General features: G+C 36.0%; 1 protein-coding gene across 1 annotated transcript in view; it reads left to right on the top strand.

The window, feature by feature from the left end:
- Nucleotides 1–19,825: 19,825 nt before the first annotated feature.
- DLGAP1 (DLG associated protein 1) overlaps nt 19,826–26,707 on the top strand; it is a 1,070,811-nt gene continuing 1,063,929 nt past the window's right edge. Inside the window, exon 1 of the transcript XR_013165259.1 lies at nt 19,826–19,886. The gene's annotated coding sequence lies outside the window, so the exon portion shown is untranslated. The remainder of the gene's footprint in view (nt 19,887–26,707) is intronic.

Raw genomic sequence — 26,707 nt, 5'->3', positions numbered from 1 at the left:
TCCAAAATCCACTTGAAGAGATTAACCCTTCAGTACTTGGAAAACCTGTAACCGCCTCCTGTGAGGAAATATCACTTATACCTCTGTCTGGAGAGATTAATCCTGTTTCACCAGATGAAACTACAAGGAATGTCCTGAGGTCCCACCCCCAATACCCTCTTTTCCTCTAGGCCTATAACTAGACTAAAGTCACAACAGGCCCTGAAAGGTGACGTACAAAGTGTGACCTATGAGAAAGTACACTGTACTCCAAAAGATTACAATTTATATAGACAGAAATCAGGGAAATATGTTTGGAATAATGAATATTAAGGGTGAAAGAACGGTGGAAAGAATATAAAGCTGGATCAGGTTAAATTGATTGATATGAGCCCACTAAGCAGAGATTCTGAATTCAGTGTTGTAGCTCAAGGTGTTAGAAAGTGTATTAAGAGTCTGTTTGGATGGTTGGCTGAAACATGGATCAAAAAATGGCTGACATTACCTGAGGTTGAAATGCCAGAACTTCCCTGGTATAAACTTGATGAGGGCATCCAAAGCCTTAGAGGGATTGGAGTCTTAGAGTGTCTTTATCTGGAAGACCTGCTCATATATCCCAGGAAGGTCCAGGGGATGAACCTTTTACCAGAACTGTGAGGAATACATTTGTGGGACTAGCTCCATCATCCCTGAAGAGCTCCATAGTCGCCCCTCTCTGTAGGTCAGATATTGCTGGGGGAACTGCTACCACTGAGCTGGAAGCCTTAAACAAAATGGGGATGATCAGATCTAGAATTGGCAGAAGCCACATGGCAGCACTTAACTGTCAAAGACAAGGTGTATGTCACTACCCATAATGGACAGCAGAGTCAAAGAAGCAGCCAGAGTACTCTGACTTGCAGAAACCTATGCTACTGGCTAGTAGATCACAGGGTACCTAGTAGTAAAATATATGGGCAGTCTACTAAACTCTTGTTTGAACTGTATAAGCAGAAGAGTTCTAGGTCAAGTGAAATGAAATATAACTTGAATTACAAAAACAGAGTTGTGGTCTTGTAAACAATTCCCAGATTTGAGACAGTTTGCAGACTCAGAGCTCCTTGAATGAGGGGAAGGACAGATTCCCTTGAGGAAGGACCCTGTTTCACTGCCAAAAAAATTATACTGTTAATCTTCCTACCGGTCTTCCCCAAGGAGACCTACAGCCTTTGACCAGGGTAACTGTGCACTGGGAAAAAGGAAATGATCAGATATTTCAGGGATTATTAGTTACTAGCTCAGAAATGACATTTATTCTAGGAGACCCAAAACATCACTCTGGTCCACCAGTTAGAGTGGGGGCTTATGAAGGTCAGATGGAGTTCTAGCTCAAGTCTGTCTCACAGTGGGTCCAGTGGTTTCACAGGCCCATTCTGTAGTTATTTCCCCATTTCTGGAATGCATAATTGGAATAGACATACTGAGAAACTGACAGAATCTCCACTTAATATCCCTGACTCATGGAGTGAGGGCTATGATGGTAGGAAAGGTGAAATGAAAGCCACTAAAACTGCCCCTACCTAGCAAAATAGTAAATCAGAAGCAGTTCCAGATTCTTGGAGGGATTGTAGAGATTAATGCCCCTCTTAAGGACTTGGAAGATTCAGGGATGGCGATTCCCACCACACTCCCATTCAGCTCTCCTATTTGGCCTATGCAGAGAATGGGTGGGTCCTGGAGGATGACAGTGGATTATTGTAAATTTAACCAGGTGGTGACTCCCATTGCAGCTGCTGTTCCAGATGTGGTATCATTGCTTGAGCAAATCAACACATCCCCTGGTACTTGGTATGCAGCTATTGATCTGACAAATGCTTTTAACATAATAACTGTTAGTATGGACACCAGACACAGTTTGCTTTTAGCTGGCAAGGCCAGCAGTATACTTTCACTGTCCTACCTCAGTAATATATCAACTCCCAGCCCTATGTCATAATCTTGTCCGTAGGAACCTTGATCATTTCTTCCTCCCACAAGACTATCATACTTGTCCATTATATTGATGATATGTTGATTGGGCCTAGTGAGCAAGAAGTAGCAACTACTCTAGACTTATTGGTAAAGCATTTATGTTTCAGAGAATGGGGGATAAATCCAAAAAAATACAGGAGTTTTCCACTTCAGTGAATTTCTATGTGTCCAGTGGTGTGGACAATATCAAGATATCCCTTCTAAGTTGAAGGATATGCTGTTGCACCTGGCCTCTCCTACAACAACAAAAAAGGCCCAATACCTAGTTGGCCAGTTTGGATTTTGAAGACAGTATATTCCTCATTTTGGTGTGCTACTCAGCCCATTTATGAATGACCAAAAAAACTGCTAGTTTTGAGTGGGGACCAGAAAAGAGGAGGCTTTGCAGCAAGTCCAGTCTGTTATGCAAGCTTCTCTACCACCTGAACCATATGATCTAGCAGATCCAATGGTGCTGAAAGTGTCGGTGGCAAATAGAGATACTGTCTTAAGACTTTGGCAGGTCCCTGTAGGAGAATTGCATTCAGGCCCTTAGGATTTTGGAGTAAGACCTTCCCATCTTCTATAAATAACTACTTTCCTTTCAAGAAGCAGCTTTTGGCCACTATAGGGCCTTAGTAGAGACTGAACACTTAACCATGGGCCACCAAGTTGCCATGATATCTGAGTTGCCGTGAGCTGGGTGTTGTCTGATCCACCAAGCCATAAATTTGAGAGTGCACAGTAATACTCCATCATAAAATGGAAATGGTATGTATGAAATAGGACCCAAGCAGGTCATGAGGCACAGTAAGTTATGTGAGGAAGTAGCTCAAATGCCCATGGCTCCCACTTCTGCCACATTACCTTCTCTTTCTCATCCCAGAGCTATGGCCTCTTGGGAAAATCTTTACAATCAGTTGACTGAGGAAGGGAAAACTTGGGCCTGGTTTACAGATGGTTTGGCATGATATGCAGGGACTACCTAGAAGTGGACACCCGCAGCACTGCAACCCCTTTCTGGGATGTATCTGAAGGATGGTGGTGAAGGGAGATCCTCCCAGTGGGCAGAACTTTGAGCAGTGCACCTGGTTGTACAGTTTTCTTTGAAGGAGAACTGGTAGGAGGTACATTTGTTTACTGATTAATGGGCTGTTGCTAATGGTTTGGCTGGATGGTCAGGGAAATGGAGGGAGCGTGATTGGAAGATTGGTGACAAAGAGGTCTGGGGAAGAGGTATTGTAGTTAGATGTTTTTGAGTGGGCAAAAATGAAGATATTTGTGTCCCATGTGACTATTCACCAGAGGGTGACTTCAGCCAAGGAAGGTTTTAATAATCAAGTGTATAAGATGACCTGTTCTGTGGATACCAGTCAGCCTCTTTCCCCAGCCATCCTGTCATTTGTTCCATGGGCTCATTAACAAAGTGGGCATGGTGGTAGGTATGGAGGTTATGCATGGGCTCAGCAACATGGACTTCCATTTACCAAGGCTGACCTGGCTACAGCTACTGCTGAATGCCCAATCTGCCAGAGCAGCGACCCATACTCAGCCTCCAATATGGCACCATTCCCTGAGGTGATCAGCCTACAACATGGTGACAGGTTGATCACATTGGATTAACTTCCATCATGGAAGGGGTAGTGATTTGTTCTGACTGGAATATTCACATACTCTGGATATGGGTTTGCCTTCCCTGCATGTAATTCTTCTGCCAAAATTACCGTCTGTGGACTTACAGAATGCCTTATCCACCATCATGTTATTCCACACAGCCTTGCTTTTGATCATGGAACTCACTTCACTGCAAATGAAGTATGGGAATGGGAACATGCTCAAGAAATTCTCTGGTCTTGCCACATTCCCCATCATCCTGAAGCAACTGGATTGATAGAATGATGGAATAGCCTTTTGATCACTCAATTATGACACCAAATATGTGGCAATATCTTGCAGGGCTGGGGCGGTGCTCTCCAGGAGGTTATGTATGCTCTGAATCACAGCTCTCCAGGAGGTTATGTATGCTCTGAATCAGCATTTTCTCCATAGTGCTATTTCTTCCATTGCCAGCATTCATGGGTCCAGGAATCAAGAGGTAGAAATGGAAGTAGCACTGCTTACTATTACCCCTAGTGAGCCACTAGGAAAATTTTTGCTTCCTGTCCCTGCAACCTTGAATTCTGATGGTCTGTGGGTCTTCATTCCAGAAGGTGTAGTGTTCCTACCAGGAGACACAACAGTTATTCCATTGAACTCAAAGTTAAGACTGCCACCTGGCCACTTTGGGCCTCTCATGCCTCTGAATCAACAGGAAAGGAAGGGGATTTTTGTACTGGCTGGGGTGATTGATCCTATCAAGGGGAAATAAGACAGCCACTACACAATGGAGGTAAAGAAGAGTTTTCCTGAAATATGGGAGATCCCCCAGGGTATCTCTCAGTACTACCATGCCCTGTGATTAAAGTTAATGGAAAACAGCATATACCCAATCCAGGAAGACCAATGGGACAGAAACTTCAGGAATGAAGGTGTGGGTCACCCCACCAAGCAAAGAATCACAGCCAGCTGAGGTGCTTGCTGAGGGTAAAAGCTGTCATAAATATGAACTACAATTTCATGACCAGTTATAGAAATGAGGACTATAATGGTATGAATGTTTCTTCCTTGCTTCATCATGAGTAGTTGTACATAAAGCAAATATCTTTGTTTTCTTCTCTAACTTATCCCCTTATCATATGACATAAGTTGGACTGCTCATGCTGTAGTATTTAAGTTATGGGATATCAAGTTTAAGAGTGACTATTACCGAAGATCTTGCCCCCTACTCTAGAGAGATTTAGCATATTCCAGTTGTATGCAGGACACCTGAGTATTGTTAGGTGAAAAAATACATGTTATTTTTATTTATTTTTTTGTATGCTGTATGTCGGGGTCACGTTTCATTATTTTTCCAAGTGAGTATCCTGTTATTGCAGCTCCATTTGTTGAATTTTCATTTGCTTGGGTTTTTTTTGTTTGTTTGTTTGTTTTTGACATAGGCAGGCTTGGGGGATCGAACCCAGGTGTTCTCCTTGTTTGCTTTTTTTGTTTGTTTGCTTGTTTTGCTTGTTTTTTGGGAAGTGCATGGTCTGGGAATTGAACACAGGTCTCCTGCATGGCAGGCAAGAATATTACTAATTTTTATTTAGAGATAAAGTATGGTTTAAGATGGATGTATATAGCTGTCAAGGTTTTACAAGGGTTGGACTGTGATGGTTAAGTTCATGTGTCAACTTGGCTATGTGATGGGACCCATTGTCTGGTTAATCAAACACTGGACTATCTGTTGTGAGGTCATTTTATGGGCCTACATCAACAGCATGTTGATTGCATTTCTGGTTAATTACATCTGCAGTTGGCTAAGGGGAATGTCTTCCTCAATGAGCAATGTTTAAGCTAATGCGTTGAAGGCTTTAAAGAAGTTAGAAGAGAGAATCTTTTTCTCCACTTCAGCCAGCCAGCCTCTCCTGAGGAATTCATTGAAGACCTTCATCAGTGTTGTCAGCTCATAGCCTGCCTTATGGAATTGCCACATGTGCATCCCCACTATCGCATGAGACAATTTTATAAAATCTCATATTTACAGATATGTCCTCTTGGTTCTGTTTCCCTAGAGAACCCTGACTACTATAAATACCAGTTGGATATTTAGGTGTTTAGGCTTCTATCTAATGTCTTAAAGGTTTGGACTGTATTTTTCTAAAAACATAAGAGTTATTTACTGTCATCGAACACCTGTATAATTATCAACTTCTCCATGAAACTTTTCCAGATTCTTTGGACTGTGTTTTACTCAACTTTATATCCACCTTGATATTTGAGGCAATGCTATATACAAAGTGGAACAATCAATAAATAGGTGAAACAAAATTGAATTGTATTGAATGTTGCTTCTCTACCTGGGAAAATATGATCCAACCTTAAAATTTCAGGATAAACTTGTAAAGACAATGTATCTGAAGAATAGAGGGTTCTCTCTCCCCATACCAAATACACATTTTTAAAAACAATGATCAAGAACAGGATAGCATCATGGTAAAATAATTTTCATCAATACTTAAGTTTCCCAGGCATGCTTGTTATATGTAAACCACACAATTTTAATGCTATTACCAAACTGTCTTCAAGTCCTAGATAGTCAAAGATCTTTAGCTTTCATTAAATATTCACATAAATTAATTGGGCATGTACTGTAATCCAGTATTTTTGCAGGCCCTGGGAATCCTAGTCCAGAAAAAAGCACTGGTGTGAACCAGTGTGGTGGTGGTAGAAATGATGTGTTCTCATATTCTGGGTATATTTTCAAGAGAGAAAGCCGCAGGATTTACAAAGGAATGGAGGGTAGAATGTGATAGACAAAGCAGATTTAGGATGACTGCACAGATTTTAATCTGTACAACTGCAGTGATGAAATTACACTATCGTAAAATGGGAAAAACTGGGGGGAAAGAATGTTTTTGGGGGAAAATTCAGTGTTTTTGAACATGTTATTATTGAGATGCTTACTAAATATTGAAGGGATGATGTCAAGTAAGTAAGTGGCAATAGGAGTGTTTGAGATTAAATAGACTAGAGAATGAGGGGCATCTCACTACACAGAGAGGGTCAGAAGATAAAGAGGATCCAACAAAAGAGACTAATTAGCAATAGCAAGTGAGAAGCGGACAACCCAGAAAGAGTAATACTCCAGAATTCAAATGAAGAATAATCACTCTAGAGGTCAACTGGGTCAAATGATGGTATACTTTAGGAAAGATAAACCCCTAGCATTATCTCTTGGGTTGGCAATTAAGCCAAATCTCTAACCAAAATTCAATTAATTTAGGAAAAAGAAATATGTATATTCATATCATAACTAATGGATAAATGGAAAAGGAAGAAATTAAAATAGAAACGGCCATTTATTTAAAACAAATGATGAAGAAAGCATTATATTTCAAATTTGTAGAAAATTCATCAGCCTAAAGGTTTTTTTTTGTTTGTTTGTTTTTTTGGTGCATGTGCAGGCACCGGGAATTGAACCTGGGTCTCCAGCATGGCATAAAGGTAGTTTGAAACCAAGGACTTTAAACTTAAATGCATAAAACATTTAAGAAAATAGAAAAATAGCATAATATATATAAGAAAATAAAAGGAAGGATATAATAGATATGAGAGGAAATAGTGAAATAACAAAGAAACACTAGATTAACAAAACTATTCTTTGAAAAAATCAGGAAATCGTTTGAAAAACTTATAAAGAACTAAGTAACAAAAAAGAGACAGAATAACACATACAGTAGAGATGTTTTAGAGTGAAACATGTTGGAATATATTTTTTCCAAAAACATAAGAGTTATTCATTTTCATCAACCGTTTTCTATACAAGTACATTCAGGAATTTCATGTGAAATGGATCATTTCCTAAAGGAAAAATTGAACAATCTAATTAAAAGAGAAGAAATCTGAGTAAATCAATAACGATTAAGTTAATTCCAAATGTGATAAAATTTCTTTCCCTTCACCCCATTCACACATGCCTATACACACACATTCCAAAACTTTAAAGAGCAGCTGATCTTGAATTATAGGAATGTAATATGGGAGACTAGATTAGGCCTTTCATATAAATGATTATACACTGAGAGGAATTATTGTATGGGGGAGATGGAAACCCTTGTTCTTTTTATCCAAATATAAGTTATTACCAAACGTCTACAATAGAAACTAGGTTCATTTAATTGTGAGCCATGTCCTGGGCATTCAGATTCCCCTAGTACATTTCTTGGAGCTTGACTTGAGAGTATCATGTTCAGTAAATTTTGTGAGTGAGTGAAAGAGCATTTGTATTTGACCAGCCTTCTGCTTACATGCAGGCTATGGCTGCACAATATTCAGGGAATAAAATTCACATTGTTGACAATATAGAATCTATGTTATATGATTTCTCTGACAGTTGGCCATCATGTCTTGTTTTAACAAAATTGTTATATATTATGACAATTTCCTTACAATAAAATAGGTTAAGGTTATAAGAAATTGGCAACATTTTCTATTTTGCACAACTGGCTATGGCCATCAATGGTCCTGATGTTAGTGTTACAAACTAGGTTAATTTAGTTTTTTTTTTATTATTAATTAACGGAAAAAAAGAAATTAACCCAACATTTAGAAATCATACCATTCTACATATGCAATCAGTAATTCTTAACATCATCACATAGATGCATGATCATCGTTTCTTAGTACATTTTCATCGGTTTAGAAGAACTAGCAACACAACAGAAAAAGATATAGAATGTTAATATAGAAAAAAATATATAAAAGTAATAATAATAGTAAAAAAAAACCTATAGCTCAGATGCAGCTTCATTCAGTGTTTTAACATGATTACTTTACAATTAGGTATTATTGTGCTGTCCATTTTTGAGTTTTTGTATCTAGTCCTGTTGCACAGTCTGTATCCTTTCAGCTCCAATTACCCATTATCTTACCCTGTTTCTAACTCCTGCTGGACTCTGTTACCAATGACATATTCCAAGTTTATTAATTTAGTTTTTGAAACAATTTAGTTCTTTGTAAATTCTCCTTTCTTTCTCAGAGGGAATTTTGCAATTTAAGATAGCAAAAGTATTTAAAATATTTGAATCAACTATATTTATATACTGAAAATGTACTTATTTAAATCTGGGGTCATACTGTGAATAGCTTCAGTTTTAGAAGCAACGTCTTGATAAAATCGATACTTATATGCATTGTGTGTCTTAAAATATTGTAGGCAATAGCAGCTCCACAGAAGAATAGTATTTTGCAACAGTAATGGCTTACTTGGCACCTCTTGCTACATAAAATTCCCTTCAGTTGAAATTTAAATTATGTGTTGTGAGAAATATTGTAAGTACTAACTTTAGGATAACTGGCATATTTGTTGTATCTTGTAAAGATTATTTTTAAATGATGTTTTATTTCAAATAGAATAAATGTGCTTCAGGCAATTTCATATCTCTTTTGTAGCTGTGTAAAGAAGCCTATTATTTTGTTATGAACAGTTAAATTGTTGTCATACATATTTTCCACTCTGTTCTTATCAATAGATATCATTTTATCTCTTCAGATTAAGTGCCTCTGAATCCTTCTAAATAAAGTTTTGACAATGGATCTAAGCCATTTTTTAATCACATAACATGCAGGAAAAGACTCTATTTTGAAGACATTATGTAGTGTCTGTAGCAAATTAAGCAAAAAGGGAAAAAAAGCAATTTATTAATTACAAAAGCATTGAAAAGGTAGTTAAAGAACTGTGCACTACATTGTACTATTTAAATTGTCCTGAATATTTGTCACCAGCTTTGGTGATTCTAAATGAACATTTTACACAATGGTAACACATCTACAGCAGTGTTTCCCAAAATGTAGGTCACATGCCACTGGGGGAAGAAAATATCATTTAGGTAATACAGAGACCAACATTTTCTAATATTAATATATTTGTATGAACATGTGTGGTGCTTCTCTCCAAAAATGGCTCCTCAATGTTTTCATGTTCTCTGTCACATTAGATCTGGACCAGCTCCAGGACTTCCTTCTATCAATAAAATGGAGCATACCTTAAAGATTCTAGGCCTAATCTGTTTTTTTTTTAAATTTTATTGTATAATATAGCATATATACAAAGCAAAGAAAGAAAACAGCAATGGTTTTCAAAGCACTTTTCAAAAAGTAGTTATAGGACATATCCCAGAGTTCGTCATGAGCTACCACACCATCATCTCAGAATTTTCCTTCTAGCTGCTCCAGAACATTGAAGGTTAGAAGGAATAAATATTTTTTTATTGTTACAATTGACTTTTTTCTCTTTTGTGAAAAATAACGTATATACAAAAGAGAAATAAATTTCAAAGCACATTGCATAAATTTCAAGAATATAGACACTCTTTGATAAAGAATAGGGAATCTAAGAGAGCTTCTAAGACTCTTAGGGATGCTGGTACACAGCAAGCTGACTCTTGGCCCATGGAAGAGAAGGACCTGTCTTGAATAGTTGTGACTGTGTCTTCTATCTAATGAATGAATGAAAATTTAATACATAGGTTGCTTTAAAATTTCTTTTGATAACTATATTAGTCCAGACTAAAGGGTACAGAGATAGTTCAAGAATAGGAGACCACTGAGTCCTATATCTCCACAAGCAGAAAGTAGGCTGATAAATCTCCTTAGCAGTACATGGAGACCATTTACTGGAAAAAGAAGAATAACCCAGAAATCAGAACCAAGAGTCCAGAGAGCAGAGCTAAAAGCTTAGGAGGATCATTTCAGTGATTCTCTAAACCAGCATAAGTTCCTTGCCCAAAACCTAGTGTAATTAGCAAAATATGTCTGCTGGGATTTCAGGATTGCTATGGACAGACTCCAGGAGGCTGGAGAAAAGGGAACCGTTTACCTATCATGTGACTTCTCTCCTTTCTTTTTGAATAAAACTGGTAATTTTAGAGCTCCAATCTAAAATTCTGTTTCTCTGTTTCACCTTTCATATAAAATTAAGTCATTAAAAAGTCCTGGTATCTTCTGTTTTTGCCACCATATTAGAAGTCCAGCTACCCTACTAAAAGAGCACTATATAGAAAACGTACATGGAGAGGCCTCAGGTAGTGTGAGAGGCCCTCAAACCACATTGGTAGGGAAAGAGAGAGAGGCCACCCTGCCACAGATGAGCTCCACCTTCTGGGTATGGACAGCAAGATACCAGACCTGTCAGGACAGCCATCTTGGAAATTCCAGTCCCACACCCTCTAAGTGTTGCTGAATGAGACTTCCCAAATAAGAAGGTCAGAGAATCCATCTCAATAAGCCTAAGGCAAACTGTAGGATTGTGAAATAATAGAATGGCTGTTGTTTTAAGACACTTCATTTTGGAGTGGCTTGTTATGAAGCAATAAAATAGTGTGTTTTAGGAACAGATATAACTATTACATGAGGCTCCCCAGATATTACTGCTATGGAAGAAGGACTCATAGTGGATCTACTCATATAGTCAAGTCATCTCAAACTTCGAGGCTTACCCACCGTATGCCTCAAACCTACAGAAACAGATACGTCTACCACAAATTTTTTAGAAGGATGCAAAGTATAAATAATGTGATTTTCTATTCTGGATTATTAAATACTCAGTTTACAAGCAAATTCCTACCTCTTTCAGCAGTACTTTGTCACTTCTGGGGTTGAGAGTCATTTATTATAAAAATATGTGAAATTATGCATCATTGTGGATTGGAATCTGGTTCATCATTGGTGTTTTTCTTGACTTTTGTTGATTTTTGGTTTTGATTTTTTGTTGGTTAATTCTACCATTAATAATTTAAAAGAGTACTTTTGAAGCATAGAGGCAAAGAGAATGAAAGAAATGAGAATATTAATTCAAATACTGATTAAATCAGTCATATTTCTTCAGTACTGAGGGCTAAGTAAGTAAATTACTTAAAGTTAATGTTTTATAAATATCATCTACAAAGAAAACTAAAATGTCATTAAAATTATTAAAATATTTGATATATTTTATTTCTGTGAACTGGCAATAAAATGTACTCTATTACTTTTTTCTTTTTTTTTTTTTTTTTACATGGGCAGGCATCAGAAATCGAACCCGGGTCTCCGGCATGGCAGGTGAGAACTCTGCCACTGAGCCACTGTTGCCCACCCTCTATTACGTTTTGAATCATATATTTAGAAAGACAAAATAAACAGGTCAATCTCAAGCAAAATTGTGAAGTACCCAAAGAATATTAAGGTAACTCTATAAAGTATATTTGAAATTAAGTGTATGAATATCCATGTCTCAATAATTAATGTACATTATGGCAACAAATGCAAATGGGGACAAATGCAAGGGTTTGAAATACTTAATTTATAACACAAGGGCTAGAGATGCTGAAGTATTGGCAGGATCTTCAGCCAACTTGTCATCAAAAAATGATTAAAATGATGTTTGGGTCCAAAACATAAGCTGATTGACAAAATGCTTTTACCAAAAATTACAGTTCATAAAAATAGTATATGTATGATAGAAATCAAAGAAGGGATTACTATTCTAAGTGTGATAGAGAATTGTCCATTAACAACTGGATAAGGAAACCCAAGAAGAATTATTTTTTAACCAAACATTGCTGATACTTATGACTAGAGATCAGAATTCTAAATGAATTGACAGCTTTATCCCAAAAAGTAACATAGATTAGAAATGATGTAGTGGGTGAACACTGACAGTGAAGAATCAGTTGGTCTGGTAAGAAAAGCTGTTTCATGCATTCAAGTTGTTAAACAAAGGAGATATATTCTGTGTTGAATACATAAGGCAGCTTTTGTCCCTTGGGCTATGCACAATTATTTGGGAAAAGTATTTAAAACCTGTTAAAATTGTCATATTAAAGGCAGACCTCCAGATTCCTGACTGTTTTAAGCTTTTTAAAGAGATGGTCAGTGCTTACAAATAACTGCTTTTTTGACTGAAGCATATTGACTTTTACTCAGAAAGTCTTCAGTGTTTTTTCAGATAATGAGAACAAGTTCCCTTGGAAGAAACATTTAATTTGTAAGATTTGTATTCATTAATTTGTAAATTAGCTTAATTTTGCACGTATATCTGCTCATTTGAAAAATCTAAATGTTTTGAGCCAAGATGGGCTAGACAAAGCTATAGTAATAAACACTACCCCCATTCTCTTTGACTTGCAAAATGTGGTATTTATTCCTCTCAGTTTGGCTGGGTTTCTGCTGTATAACGGTGGCCTTCGTTGAGGGACCCTGTGAGACAGAGTGGCCGTCACTGAAACATTGCCAACTACCAAGGCTGGAAGAAGGAAAAAGAACGAATCATGCACTAGCTCTTATAAGCTTCTACCAGGAGGTGACCCACATCATTCCAAATTCACCAAAGAAGTTACTTGGCTTAATTTCAAGTGGGCAGGTAAGTGAATCCCTACCCTGTGCCAGAAATTAAGTGGACCAGAATACTGGCAACCATCCTCAGTGACATCACATTTCCCTACAAGTCAAACTTGCACATGTATTAAGCCAAAACGGATGTCACCACTACAAACTTAGATGTACACATATATCTTTGAGCAGATTGAGTTGGTGTCTTTTGTTGTCTAAATTGCTTGTTGAAACCATTGGGATTATTACAGAAAAGCACTGTAAGGATTTGAAAAACTGTCTTCATAAACACTTTTTCCCTAACATTCCTTTTTACCCGAAAGGTACTGGTGGGTGGAGAAGAAACCCTTTTTCCTTATCACATGTGGTCAAAGTACAAATATAACTAGATACTCTCTGAAGAATAGATGCTGTAGATCAGTTTAATTGACATCTTGAATCAAAAGTTCTTTTCCCAAAGCTCGCGTGTCTTTTGAGGAATTAATCCTCAGTACCCACCTGTATCAAAGAAAGAAGTATTTGTTTATTCCCTTTCTGATTTCATACACAAAGGTTTTATTTTTTTAGTTAATTTTGTTTTTTAAAGTTTTTATGTTGTTTTATCCAGGAACTTCATCTTTACCTCATACCAAGCTAAATATAAATATGCCTTTGCTGCAGACTAATCATGAACATTATCATTTTTCTCATTGAGTAATGCAATTTTAGACTTGTGATTATGCGTATTGATTGGATTTAGAATTACGAATTTTTAACGTAAAAACTTGGTTTTAATTATATTTAAATATACAGTAACTTTCTACTTCTGGCAAATGAGATATTTTTAAAAAGCATGGTAATGATGCAACGTTATTTTGAATATATACATTTGAACAAAAAGTAACAAAATATATAGTAAGCAATGTATAGGTGGAAAACCCATACAGCTAAAGATTGTTTCATTGTCATACAAACACTGATGCTTGAGAGCAGTAATGTAACAAAAGGATTACAAATAATTATTCTGAGTTAAAATAGAAGCTCAATTAGTATAGCTTTGAGTTAAAAGTCATGTGACTTTAATTGGGACTTTTAGTCATGAATGAATTTTGGGAATGCTACAGGTTTTAAAGTACCATTTCCAATGAAAAGAAACTTTGTGTGATTTTCTAAGGCTCCTTATTAATAAAGCTTTGAGAATCATCTGAAAAAATTTGTACTGTGAAAAATAATTTACATAAAATTATTCAAATATGTACCTATTGACACTGCTTTTTTAAAAAAAAAAATTTCAGTCATTATCTAATTAAGTAAAGCATTTTCAGCTCTGTGGTGATTTTTAAATAATGACATTTTTTCCCATCTGAATCACTTTTGGGGGGATATACCAGAAGAGTTAATATTTGCTACCAAATAGTTACTAATATGAAAATTTTCCCTCAGCCGTAACTCATCTTAAGATTAGGTAGGCAACTGTTTGCATGAGGATATTTTAGAGATGCTGAAAAGCTGTTTTGTGTTCCACCCAATTAGAACTAAAGCTTTATTTTTTAGTTTAACTTACCAATCCTTATTAAAATTTAACTAATCCTAGAAAGAATATAATGTTCTTACTTGGTTATTATTTGTAATTTAGCTTGAATCAAGTCTCTGAAAGCAAATTTTGATAAGGTAAGAGCAAACTAATGCTTTTATTCAGTATTTGAGAGAAAATTGAAGAATGTGAGGATGTGGGAGAATTTGGGTCAAGGACAAATTTCAAAAATGTCACAATTTTATTCAGGACTCACCCTAAAATTGGTTATTAGTGTCATCTAAAATTGGTTATTAATGACATGTTGTGAACCCCTTGCATTCTGTGTATTCAAATCTAGATGTCCAGATGTCCATAATCGTGCTTCCAGTATTATGAACTTGAAGACATGATATGTTCTCATTTTCCTCAGACCAGAAAGGTGTCCTGAAGTTCAAATACTAGTGTCAGTGAGCGTCTGAGATTCCAGACCTCTGACTCCTGAGTCAAATCTAGGGTTCCTTTGCCCTGATTAGGGAGTATGTTTGAAATGCGGTCTATCAGCTTAGAAATGTTCAGCATGCTATTCAACACCAAACTGTATGTACAATTGGACAAAATCTTTTCTTTTTCTTTTTCTTTTTTACATGAGCAGGCACTGGGAATGGAACCTGGGTCTCCAGCATGGCAGCTGAGAATTCTGCCACTGAGCCACCGTTGCACCACCCTGGACAAAATCTTAATACAGAAATCTTAAGAATGACATATTCAATGGAAGAAGAATATTTGCTTAATTGAAGTCAAGTTTCTCAAGCTCGTCATTAATGATTACTAATCTAAGGACTCAGAGAAAGAGCTAGACCATGAGGACAAAAAAGCTATATCTGATAAAAGATATATATCCAAAATACAACATTAACTCTTAAAATTCAACAATAAGAAAACAAGAAATTTGGGTAAAAGATCTGAAAGAAGATATAGGATGGCAAATAAACACACAAAGAATTATTCAACATCATATGTCATTAGGGAAATGTAAATTAAAAGAACAATGAGATATCACACATGCCTATAAAAAGGACCAAAAAAATTTGTTTTTAAACACTGACAATACCAATTGCTAGTGAGGATGTAGAGCAATAAGAGCTCCTATTCATACCTGGTGACAATGTAAAATGCTACAACCACTTTGGAAAACAATTTAGAAGTTTCCTATGTAGCTAAACATAACCTCATTATATGTTACAACAATCATACTTCTTGGCATTTAAAACTATGTCCAGTCCCTGCCTATGAAAAAAAAAAAAAACAGAAACAAACAAAAAAGAGCTATATCCACACAAAATCTGCATGCAAACATTTAAGAAGGCTTTCTCACTGGAAGCAACCAGATGTCCTTCAATAAGTGAACTAATAAAACTATGATATATCTATATAATAGAATACTATTCTAGAATAGAAAAAATGAGCTAATAAGCCACACAATGACATGGTTGAATCTTAGATGTATATTGCTATGAGGTGTGGGGTGGTTAGTTGGCGATTGAATGGGTGAGGCACCATGAATATTTTTAGGGTAGTGCAACTATTCTGTGTGATACTATAATCACGGATACATGACGCTATGGCAGAAACTCATAGAACTTACAGAAAACAGATCGAAACAACGTATGCAAATTCAAAAACAATCATTTAGTAGACTGGAGGAATCTCAAGATGGAATGAAGAATGTTGCAAAAGACTCGAACTGCATTAGAATTGTATGAAACAGCCTCACTGAAGTGGGTATGGTACATAAACTGAGCTAGGTAACTTTGGAAATGAATGGCATTTGTAAGACTAAATTATACTCTAAAAGGAACTCAAAAGGAATGTATTTTTCCAGTTGATAAAATTGTTTCCCATAGGAGTTCAGGTTAATAATTCTGGAATAACTATATACGTTTACTGAAAGGAAGAATTAAGTAAATGGATGATAGATGGTGGGAGCCAGGTTTCTCACTGTTGGAGTGGGAATTTACAGAAAAGCAAGGGAGGGAGGCTAGAATAATCCATGTTTTAGGGTATTATAGTTGGAGGAAAAAGCATGAACTCATGTTAAGCTAATGTAGATACAAATGGTTACATATAGCAATATTTATAGATGTGTATATACACAGGTTAGTATGCATACATATATTTCTTTGTTCTGTCAGCCAAAGGGGTCTAAAGGAAATTATACCCCAGTAGTAATGTGCACCCCCAACACCGAGATCTTGGCTTCTATTGCCATTCTCCAACAGAGGAAACCAGGCTCCTTGGAGAATAGCTGATCCTAGGAGCAGGGCAGGATATATAAGATGAGTGAGCCTAGAGCATCACATAGTGCCAGAAAGTTAAGAAGTGCTTAAAAGTTTTAAGAAAAATCAACAATACATTAATGGGAATGTGTCAAAGGGACACAGGAGCCAATTAAAATAACTTTCTGTGACCAAAGCTGAAATAATTTGAACAATAATATATAAAAGTAGTATAGGATTATAACCTAAAGTATAAAATAAATATATATGAGTCCATACTGATAAAAATAAATGATTGAATTTATGAATACATTAATACCTATATAGAAAAGAATAAACAAACCCCTGAACAGAAAAGTTCCAAATAACTTATATAGATACACTGCCCCAAAAGAAGTGTGGCATAACTCCCCACTCCTTAAGTGTGGGCTGTATACAGTAGGTTCCTTCCAAAGAATACATACAGGATAGAAAGGAGAAAAGATCAATAATTCTAATGCAGAGAAACCTGATGAACACTTCCTTAGGTAGGTAATCAAAGCCAACATCCAAACTGAAAGCCATCCTGGTTGTGTGCACACTTGACAAGATATGCTGAGGGCAGTTTACCTTTGTGATCTTCCTTCCGCAAACCCCTTACCACAGTCAAATCATGAGAAAAATGTCAGGCAAACTGCCATGGAGGAGCCTCCTACAATATGCCCAAACTGCCCTCCTCAAACTATCAAGGTCTTTAAAAACAAGGAGGAGTCTGTGTCACTGTCAAGTGGGGCTCAAGGAGATAAGACAACTACAGTAATGTTATATCCTGAAACAAACAAAAAGAACATTAGGAAAAAACTAAGGAAATATGAGCAATAGTTAATAGTTTAAAATAGGGTAGTCAATAACAACATATCAACAGTCATTCACTAATTGAGACAAATGTGCCATACGAATGTTAAATGTTAATAATGGGGGAAAATGGGTTTGGGTATATTGGAATACACCAAACTGACTCTGCAATTTTTCTTAAATCTATTCTAAAATAAGAAGTTTAAAATAAATTCTAGAGAAGCATGTGTTTTTTAGATATGCACATAAACCTAAGGCCAAATTTTCTATAACCTCATATCTGAAATTTCTTTCTACATTTTATAATTAATTGGATCACTCAAATTAGTGATGATTACCATTGTTAATTTAAAAAATGGTGGCATTAAAACCACTAGGAAATTTCATGACTATTTTTTAAAATTGGGAATTTGCTATTAAAGAATAAGAAAATCACCAACTGACTTAGAAAAGTTTTCTTCCTATTCTTATAGAAGTCTTTTTTGAAATGGCGATCAGAGTACCACTGACAGAAGAACCACAGAGCATGCTCGCTGAAAATTCTTGTTCCTAGGGCTAACTCCAGAACTATCGAATCAGAATATCAGGAAAGGGAAGGGTTGCATAGCAGGGGACATCAAACCAAGAATATGAATCTTTAACAAGACTTTCAAGTTGTCAATTGTCATCACAATTTCTGTGGTTAAACATATTTTATTAAAGAAGTATGATACAAAGCTTTCTTAGGTTAATGAAAAGTACATTTTTTTCTCATGTGAATATCTTGGACCAAATTGCAGATTTCTGGGTGGTGTGATGGAGGCTCAGTGGCAGAATTCTCACCTGCCACACTGGAGACCCAGGTTCAATTCCCAGCGCCTGTCCATGAAAAAAAATTATACATTTCTTCCAAATAATTAACACAAAGCTTGTATTGACATATATGGATCATCGTATATAGGGATCATTTGAGGAACTTATATTGTCCTGCTGGTGCACACTTTATTTATTAAATTATGGTAAATCATGTGACCTTTTATTTTTTTCCAATTTGTTTTCTAACTGAACCTGATTTCTAGTAGCTCTATACATTGAGACCATTCTTTTGACAGTTTTGTCACCTTCATGCATTCCTGCACTTCATACTTTATTCAGGAAGGTTTTAAAATAACAATTTTGGAGAAATACGAACTAATTTTTGTGAAGTTTTCCTTGAAACCATTTAGTGAATCATCTGTTTATATGTGTGTCTGTCTTTTTAATTTTGACATGTTTCTGTTTGGGAACTTATTGGTTGAATGGTATCTCATTTCATTTGAAAGCTAAGCAGAATCTTGAAAATTCTAAGCTCAGTTGTTTTTATTTTTTATTTTATTTTTGTTTAGCTTTCTCTAATTTTTCTACAACTAAACTTTCTACAATTTGGATGGGTAAGAAATTTTAAATTACAAATCTAATCACATGCCTGGTCCTGAAAGGACAAATGATGATTTTATCCAGAAGTAATAGCACTACCGAACCAGCATCCTCTTCAGTTTGTGTTTGGATTTTTATTTCGGTAATACAAATGGTTAGAGGTTAGCTACCAGCAATAATCGTTTAAGTTAAGTTTGTTTTTAGTGTTATTATCCACAAAGCTTCATGGTTCTCTTCTATATCATGATAATTTAAGAAAATATAAAAATAACAATTTGAATATTTTTAAAGGTAAATGAAATGTAAAATCAAGGCCAGTAGGTGAGAGCTACAGATTCTCTGAATGTATATTCAGCTCAGAGCTCACTTTAAAAAAATAATATTAAGAGAATCTGAGAGCCCTTCAAGGATGGCAAAACCATGTCACAAAGTAATGACAGTCATCCCTTGAAGCATTATCAGAAGTTTAACAATTACTTAATAGAGTTAATAAGGAGAGTAATTGGAACAAATGTTCTTTCAGGTCCATCCCAACCAGAATTCTGTTCTCTATGTTGTCATCTGAGTAAAAAAAAAATGGATGGTGGTGGCAGGGAGAGTAGAAAGCATAGTATGTGACACTATAAAAAAATCCATCTGAAGATTTCAGAAGAATTATATGTATGTTTGTTTTGGTTATCATTGTTTAATAAAAATTATTCCCAAATGTAGAGAATTGAAACACGTTTTATTTTATTTTTTTAAACACATTTTATTTTGATAATGAATTTATGGGTTAGAAATTCAGAAGGTCTCAGTTCAGCAGTTTTCCCTTTGGAATTTCTCCTGCAGTTGTAGTCAGATGAAGGCTGGGGCTGCAGTCAACTGAAGGCTTGTCTGAGCTGGACATCCAAGATGGTGCTCTCACACCCTGCTGATGTTGATGCTGGCCTTTGGCTTGGAGCTCAGCTGGACTGGCCACTGGAGAACTGGTATTTTGAATTTTCATCATGGTAATCTCAGAATAGTCAGATTTACATTGTGGCTCAGTGTTCCAAGCATAAGTGGAACATAAGCATAAGCCCAGCAAAAAAAAAAAAAAAAAAACTACAGCATTTTTTAGGACACAACCTCAGAAGACATGGAATATGCAATATCACTTCCACCCTACTCTTCTGGTCACCAGAAGTGACAAGTTATAAGCCAGTTTGGGTTGAGATATGTTAATCACTTTGGGTTCAGAGCCTTAGCTAATAAAGATGGTATATATCTTTTGATCATTCTCTCAATTGATTTGTTCCCACTTTTTTGTTTGTTTGTTTTTTGGCATGGGCAAGCACCAGGAATAGAACCCAAGTCTCTGGCATGGCAGGCAAGAACTCTGCCACCATTGCCCACCCATTACTGCTTTTTAATAACCAAGATGGAAACAAGACCTTATATGAAGAACAGGTTTATTTCTGTTGGCTATTCATTTGATAGAATGGAGAGGCATAGAAAAGATTTCATAAACAAGACATTCATTGCTTTTCTTATTCATAATAATAAAATGGTAAAATCATATTTGTGTCCTCATCCATACAAATAGAACTCTGTTACATTTTGCCTAACTGCTTGGCAGATGTACTGAACTTGATATTGCTGAGAGGAAGGAGAGGCAAAACTGTCACTGGAATTTTTCATTAATTCAGAACTAAAGTATATGGCATGATTTGTAAGTAAAAATAGATTTCTCCTCACTATACATAGGAAATCTATTCTAAAATAGTAATCCAAAATTTGGACAGACATATATTTGGAGCATTATGCATATTGGTAAATGATTATGAACAGCTTAAATGTCCCAAATTAGCAAGGTTCACTGATGAATGCAGCCAATAGCAAGCATGTTTATGAGGAACTTTAAAGCATATGGGAAAATACTTATGAAGTATTAAAAGTCAGAATATAGAATTGTATATGTCTGTATAATTTCAAATATTTAAATAGAAAAAAGCAGAAATTTTATAAATGTTAATTGGACAATTTCAAAATATTTTAAAACTCATTTTATTTCTAAATACTAAAGCACTCATTTATATTATAGAATGGAAAAAATTGAATGAATTTTCATATATGTATACATAACCACCCAGATAATCAGGAATTTACTCTTTGCTTTCTTTCATTTAACTGAAGTACCTCATACATTTAGTACATTAGTACATACTGATGATGTCAAAGCCACAGGAAATGATTCATCTTTTTTGTTGCTTTTTTTAATATATGAAGAAAGAAGTCTTTGCTTGAAACATTGTGCTGACAGAAGTTTTTATAGAGGCATAATTAACATGCCGTAATTTACCCTTATAAAGTATACAATTCAGTGGATTTTAGTATATTCGCAAAGAGGTAAAACTATCACCACTATCTACTTCCAGAATATTATCACCCCAAAAAGAAACCCCATAGCTATTGGCAGATACTCCTATTTACCTGTTACCCCAGACCCTCGTAATTACTACGCCGCTTTATGATACTATGTATTGGCCTTTTGTGACCCTTTCATATAAATGGAATTACATGATATGCGATCTTTTGAAACTGGCTCTTTTCACTTAGCATGATGTCATCAAGATGCATCCATGCCGTAGTGGTTCTGTGGATTTTCTTCTCATCTTGTTGATAGTGTTCTTTGAAGCACTAAAGGCTTTAACATTGATGAAACCCAGTTTTTCTTTTTTTCTTGTGTTGCATATGTTTTTGGTATCATATCTAAGAAACCATTGCCTAATCTAAGGTCAGAAACATTTACATCTATATTCTATTCTTAGAGTTTTATAGCATTAGCTCTTACATTAAGGTACTTTATCCATTTTGAGTTAATTTTGTATATGGGGCACATAGGACAATACAAGTCTTCTAATTGCACTTAATTCTGCATGGTTTTTTGCTGAATTTATTCTTTACTATCTTCCTATAGATTTTTGAGCTACTGGAGTACTGCACATGACAGTGACTGCTAGGAATGTGTGCTAAAAATGATTATTTGTAAAAAACTGAATTAAGTAGATTAAACAGTATCATTTATGTGTTACCCATAACTTGTTAACTTTATTCTGCAAAATATTTTTTAGTATTTGAGCCGAAAAGAGTAACTTTCATGTTTAAACTTACCATGTTGTTGTAAATGTCCTTGTAAGTGAAGTGAAACAAAACTCATCTGAATTGGGATAACACCATACATTGGATGCTTTGTGTGCTTCTGGTCAATTTGTTTGTTTGGTTGGTTCCTATCTTCAAATTTCTCCTCCACCAAGAGGAACCTCTGAACAACAACAACAACGAAAATAAACATGACACTCATAATTTCATTTTTCTTTATCGGTAAAGGTGTTCTATAATTGATGTACAGATTTCAGATGATAAAAGAAGACCAACAGGCTTCTTGTAGACCAAGATACTCGTATATGATGCTCCAGGATACCTACCCCACAACATCTTTGAACAACTAGCAAAAACTGGCAGAGCCATGTCCTCAAAATCCGGAAAACAAAGTTTTGCAGTAATTTGGCAAAAGCTGAACAAAGAAAATGAGCTTTAAAGGAGGTAAGGGATGCTCCTGGCACCATGACTGGGACAGCCCTCCCTGATTGGTATGGAACCATATGCTCCCGTAGTGGGTTCCCGGCCCTGTTCTGGTAGGAGCAGGATAACCCCTACATACATATTAGGGTGGCTCATGTTGGTGCCTATCTATTTGGTGGTAGCCTGAAAAACTGAACCCAGAAACTTGTCTCTGATTATCCCTCCTAGAACTTGCCCTATAAACAGAAACAGCTTATGGACAACTAAAGCAGTCTAAGAAACAAGTTAAAGTGACCTGGGGCATAGGATTACCTGCTTTAAGTCATACATTAGAGCACCCAGGAAGGAGAGAAAATCTATAACGTAGGGAGTAGAAGGGACATTCAAATTGCTGTAAATAGGGGAATTCCTAAGGCCACAAGCAATCACAAAAACAACAAAGCTGTAGGCTCAGAAAATATGGAGAAGACCCTGCACTTCACCTTGGGCTGATCTTCTTGATAGGAGGGCTAAACTCATAAGGAGAGCAATAGCCATACAGAGCCAATGTGAAAAGATTATAAAATTGGTTTGTATCATTTTTTTTTACCTCCTGGCACTTAAGGAAATCTCTGTCTTATCACTATCTTGATCCACACTTAAGGAACAGACAGCTCAGGAACTAAAGCCCAGAGTAAACCCTTAAAAAAACTAAAATGTACGGTATGCAACAAAAGATAACAAACCAAAAAAACAGAAATTGGTAACCCATTTGATAACAGAATAAAATCCAGAAACCATCAACAAAAAAGACTAGACTTTGCAAAGACCAAAGACTTTTTAAAAATGACCGTGAATATGCTCAAGGAGATAAAAAAAAGACACAGAGGCAGAATTAAAGGATATCATGAAAACAATGAATAAATAATATGAGAATTTCAATTAAAAGCTAAGAATTTTAAAAAGGAACCAAATACCTTCTCTAATAATAAAAATATATAATTTTAAAAAGAAACTTTTAGTTTACTAAAGTTGTCAGAATGCAATATGCCAGAAATGGAATGGCTTCTAAAAAGGAAATTTATTAAGTTGCAAGTTTACAGTTCTAAGGTTGTGAAAATGTCCAGATTAAGGCACCAGTGAAAGGTTGCCTTCACTCAAGAAAGGCTTATGCATCTGGAACACCTCTGTCATCTGGGAAGGCCCGTGGGTGGCATCTGCAGGGTTCTTTGGCTTCTGGACACCTCTCTCAGCTGGGAATGTACATGGTGATGTCTGCTAGCTTTCTCTTCTCATTTCATAAGGCTTCCCCAGAAGTATTTTCCTTCTGCTTCCTCAAAGACCCTGTCTGTGTGGACTCTCAAGCTTTTTCAAAATGTTTCCTCTGAAAGGGCACTGGTAAGCAACTCCACCTTGAATGGGTGGAGACACATCTCACTCAATGGAAACCACATAATCAAAAGGTACAACACACAATTGGATCAGTCATAGCTCCATGGAAATGATCAAAAACATCCACCCAGTGATATCAAATGAGGATTAAAGAACATGACTTTTCTGGGGTACACAACAGTTTCAAAAGTACACCCAGGAACCAGGAGGTGAAGTTCACAATAACTGAAATGAAAAAATCCCTAGAGTGTATCAATAGTAGATTGGAGCTGGCAGAAGAAAAAACTGAACCTGAAGAAAAGATAACTGAAGTTATTCAGGCTGGGAAGAGGAAAGAAAAATAATTTTATAAACTGAACAGACCCTTATAGACCTGTGGGACACTATGATGCATCTCATTAAATGCATTATGGGACTCCCTGCAGGAGAAGGAAGAGATAAGGGAGCAGAAGGACTATTGGAAGAAATAATGGCAGAAACCTTCTAAAATTTAACAAAACATGAATATGCACATTCAAGAGATCAACAAACACCTAACTGATAAACTCAGAGAGAAACTTGCCCAGACACATAGTTGTCAAACTTCCAAATGCCAAGGACAAGGATAGAGCTGTGAAAAGCTCAGCCAAACAGCAAAATGTTATGTAAAAGTAAGTCTTAATAAGATTAGGTGCCAATTTCTCATCAGGAACCATGGAGGTAAAAGGACAAAAGGAGGACATATTGAAAATGCTGAAAGAGAACAAATGCCAACAAAGAATTTTATATCTAGCAAGATTATCTTTCAAAAATGAAAGGGAGATTAAACTTTCCTAGATAAACAAAAGCTGAGAGAGTTCATCACCACCACACCCACCCTACAAGGGAGTTCTTCAGACTGAAAGAAAAGGACACTAGACAGTGTTGAAAGAGCAAAAAGAAATAAAGACCACCAATAAAGGTCACCAGTACCATTGTGTTGTACTGACTATTTTGTTATATATTTTATATACCAAAATATATTTTATTTATATATATATTTTTGAACCTTTTGCTTCTTAAAGGTTCAAAACTGCAAGTACATAAAGAGTACAGCAAGTACAACAAAAGGTGGGGGATGGCAGGAGATAGGAACAGTATATGTGTATGCTGTTGAAGTTAGGTTGGTATCAAACACAACTGCTATAGATTTAGGATGTTAAATTTTAGCCCCAATGGTTACTGAAAAGAAAATAAATGAAAAATATACACAGGAAAAAAGGAGAAGGAACTCAAAATGGTGCAAGGCAAAAAATCAAATAAATGTGAACAAAGACATTCATGTTTAATGGAAGAGCTTAGGGACAAAAGGTATAAGATTTGTTCTAGTTTGCTAACTGTTGGAATGCAACACACCAGAGATGGATTGGCTTTCAATAAAATGGGATTTATTTAGTTAACACATAGTTCTTCAGAGGAAAGGCAGCTACCTTTCATCTGAGGTTCTTTCTTACGTAGGAAGGCTCAGGGTAATCTCTGCTGGCCTTCTCTCCAGGCCTCTGAGTTCCAACAACTTTCCCTGGAGTGATTCCTTTCTGCATCTCCAAAGGCCTGGGCTAAACTGCGAGTGCTGAGATGAGGTATGCTGAGCTGCTTAGGCTGTGCTACGCTGTGCTCCCTCATTTAAGCACCAGCCAATTAAGTCAAACATCATTCATTGCAGCAGGCACGCCTCCTAGCTGACTGCAGATATAATCAGCAACAGATGAGGTTCATGCGCCATTGGCTCATGTCCACAGCAACAGAACTAGGTGCCTTCACCTGGCCAAGTTGACAACTGAATCTAACTACCACAACGAGGTAGCAAAATGGCAGAAGAAAACCCTGCATTAACAATAGTTAGTTTAAATGTAAATGGACTAAACTCTCCAGTCAAATGGCAGAGATAGACAGAATGGGGAAAAAGCATGACCCAAAAATATGCTGTTTACAAGAAGTGCACCTTAAATTCAAATACCTAAGTAGGTTGAAACTGAAAGGATGGGGAAAGATTTAGTGTGCAAATACTAAACAAAAGAGAGGAGGAGGAGCTATATCAATATCAGATAAAGTAAACTTTAAGTTAAAACCTGTTATGAGGGTCAAAGGAGTTCACTATATACTGGTAAATCAATCATAACACTAGCACTGGCAGATTTAATCAGTTTGACTTCTTTATTCAATTCAGTGACAAATTGTTATAAAGGACACAAAGTAACCCCATTCCAGGCTACTATAGATTTTTTCAGATTGTCATCTTCAGTGACTGACATATTGCCTTGATCAACACTCTTAGGAGAAAATTGTTTGATTGAACATGATTTCAACTGATTGGACTATACACAGCCCATACTTTTTAATCTTCTCCACAGAATATGAATGTCTTACTTATATGCATTGCTGAAGTCAATATACCTTCCTTGTAAATTTCTCCTGGTATGGTCAATAATCCTATCTTGTTACAAATTAACCTGTGAGGATTTATTCCTTATGCGTCTATATTTATTTATGTGGAAGACCAGTTTCTTTGTTTAAAGGGTTTATGAAATGGTCATTTTAATAGTCCTTTGTAAAATTTCATTGGAGACATATAAAATTTGCTACCATTTTATATCGGGACTTTTAACTTATCCACTTTTGAAAAATACTATGGCAATATTTGTACATCTCACACCCAACCTGTTTCCCATTATCCCAGATTTTTCAAAGAACATTAAGAATATATCTTCAATTGCATCTGCAAGTCCATTCAGTATGTTTTACTTTAGCACATTTTAAGTACCTAAGGCTGTCTTACTATTTTCACCTCTATTGACTTCATATCTCTCCTAATAAAGTTTTATTTTCTATATTGCACAGCTTTCTCTTTGATATAAAA

The sequence above is a fragment of the Tamandua tetradactyla genome, chromosome 18, assembly GCF_023851605.1.
Source record: "Tamandua tetradactyla isolate mTamTet1 chromosome 18, mTamTet1.pri, whole genome shotgun sequence".
In the NCBI taxonomy this organism is placed as follows: domain Eukaryota; kingdom Metazoa; phylum Chordata; class Mammalia; order Pilosa; family Myrmecophagidae; genus Tamandua; species Tamandua tetradactyla.
The sequence above is the reverse complement of the archived record's forward strand: the minus strand, read 5'-3'. Positions and strand labels throughout refer to the sequence as shown.